We start from the raw sequence: 2,914 nt of genomic DNA, 5'->3' as shown, positions 1-2,914 counted from the left end.
TTTCAAATAAAATCTTTTAGTGCAGCCATGTGACAATTTTACAGATGCATTACAATTCCTATATAACATTTGACAACTTTTAATTAGGGTTTGTCCATATCCAAATACTTCTAATGCTTTAAATAGAAATGTATGTTCAACTGTGTCAAAGGCTTTGAAAAAGTCCAGAAATAATATGAGACCATCCCCCTCTATTAAATCTGAGTAATCCAGCAGATCCAATATAAGTCTAATATTATTAGTTATATGTCTACCTGGTATGAATCCAGATTGAGTTTCATCAACCACTTCTTCCAGAGTATTTTTAATTTTTGTAGCAATACAGCCAGCAAGAATTTTATAGTCATTTTGCAGTAATGTAATTGCCGTCCTTATTTTTATTTCAATCAAACATATTAAAAGGTTTACAGAACAGTTTGCATGCAATCACAAACGAAAACACATCTTAATTTTTCTTAAATTTATTTGGTGTAAATCATTGATATCATACTCAAAAATAGTTTTGTTTTATTTTTTTATTATTTTTTTAAGGCTTTTAAATCAAGCTAACAACCACAACAAAACCCCTCCGGTTTTATATTTTACTGAGTTATTTTTAAATACCGAATTAAAGCTTTATGACCGATACGTCTGACATGTATTTGTAGTAAATATTCTTAATATCCTGTTCAAACTAGGACATAAATTGTAAATAAAGGTTTTTAAAAAAATAGAATAGACACGTCATCTTATTTGTTCCTAAGTCGTCAGAATCGGATGCTTCGGGAACGGTACAGCATTCAATGAGAGAACCCTCCGCGTCACATATTAACGCCAAGGGAGTACCCTTGGCGTCAATATATGACGCCAAGGGTACCTGACAAAACGTCAATATGTGACGAGTTGGGAGTGAGAATGTGTTGTGATATCATGTTCAAGTCTTCAGTTGTTGATCTGGTGTAAAACGGGAAAAATGTTGAGATAATCCAATCTGTTGATTAGGAGATGAAATCAGAAGAGCATGAAGTCCTCCTCAGCACAGAGGGAAAATGTAGTGGTGCATTTAGAGCACAAAGACCGTCCTTATTGTGCAGAACTGATCAAACTCCGAGACCAGCTTACTCAATCAGCAAGCCGCATCAGCGATCCTTTACATAATTTTGGCTTCGGGATGACGGGCACAGGTCTAAAGTCCCGGAAGGTTCTTGAAGCTTTCTCTTATTACCCTGGTGAATGTTCCAACAGGTTTCTGCAGCCAAATGTAAAAGAGTTTCTGCAACCAATGGGAAGACAGGAACCACGAGGAGCCAAAGTCACACATTTTCCTCATCTTGTCAGGGAAGAATTATGACTGCAAAAAATTAAAAATAATAATAAAAAAATCCACAGGTGTAAAATATTTGTAATTGTACAACATGATGTGTAATACAATGCATGAATGTGCACCAATATTCACATATATCTAAGCAGTTTCTCCAATGTACACGTTTCAAACCGAACAAGTACAGTTACACACTACGCATAAATCGTCAAATGCGCGTGCACGAATCCCCCAGCTGCGGACACACTTTTCTCACCACACGGGAGATGATGCGTTCAAGGCTGATGAAAAGCTGGGATATCTAAGAATTGTAATTGTAGTGCTGCATCGAAGGCAGAAGAAAAGCTCGGATATTTGAGCCTTCTCAGACTTCTTGGAAATACAGTATTCTTGACCTGGCCCAGCAGTCCAAAAACACAATACTAGATCCATGCTCTTATATTAAAGTTACTGAATTCTAAAAATATCAACTTTTTAGGGTGCACTGCTGAAATACGGAAAAATAACAACTGCCTGAAAACTTATGAGAGCAACAGCGCCATCTTGTGGCAAAGGTTTAACTTCCAGAAACCACAGGGTGGTCCATCTTCTGAAGTGTGATCTTAATGTACAACCAAAAAAAGAAGCTTACAGTTGATGTTGGAATGTACACAGTCCAGTTTATTAGTACAATATATTAGAAAAACACAGGTTTAAAACAATTGGAAATTAGTTTGAAATCGTTTTATGGTTTGTTGTTAAGAGTTTTTGATCTGGGAGATCAAAACTCCCTATATCAAATTCTGATTAGTTGACAAAACAAGACAGAATATGTAATTTTGTACTAAAAAATAGATCTTTTCTAGATAAACAAAAAATGTTTTTCAGACGATAAAAATGTTTGGATAAACAACCTATAATAATGTTTGATGTGTGAAATAACCCGAAAAACACAGATTAAAAAAAAAAAAAACACCCTGTAGAATTTATCTCCCAAATTTTAAGTAACAATGTGCACTCAGTTTGGTAGGGTAAATTTAATCAAATATTTTTAGTAAAGCGCAACTAATCTCAACACCAAAAGAAATTAGTTAAAGTCTGCTAAATATTTCTGGGAATACAAACTTTCCTTTGGTTGCCATTTAAATGGACTGAGTGCACCACCAGAAGTGTGTCTTTGCGAGATATTGTGACGTAGCTGTTTTATTAAGGCTGTTTTGTTTATTCATTTTGAGGGACTGAGGCTCCATGTTGTGGCAGTGATGTCTTGTCTTGTGTTTATTTTGCTTGAGCGCTCTTTTTTCCAAGCTTGCTGTGTTTTGTAGGAACTTTCTTGTGCTGATGTGCTGAAGGCAGGGTGTCTGAAAGAGCAGGAGCTTCAGAGTCAAAGGCCCAATTTCAAAGCACTAAATTGCAAAGTCAAATTTCTTTTAAAGTCGTGTTTCATAGCATCTTTATAACACCTGACTGAAGCAGAGCTTCATTTGAGCCAGATTCTGCTGGAACAAGATCCAGGAACCATTTTGACAGGGTACGTTCAGGTTGATGTTTCCTTAGATAGGGTAAGTCTCACACTAATAATAATAATAATAATAATAATAATAATAATAATAATAATAATAATAATAATAATAA

The sequence above is a fragment of the Poecilia formosa genome, unplaced genomic scaffold (genome assembly GCF_000485575.1).
Source record: "Poecilia formosa unplaced genomic scaffold, Poecilia_formosa-5.1.2 Scaffold377, whole genome shotgun sequence".
NCBI classification, from domain to species: Eukaryota; Metazoa; Chordata; class Actinopteri; order Cyprinodontiformes; family Poeciliidae; genus Poecilia; species Poecilia formosa.
Note: the sequence above shows the minus strand (reverse complement) of the source record.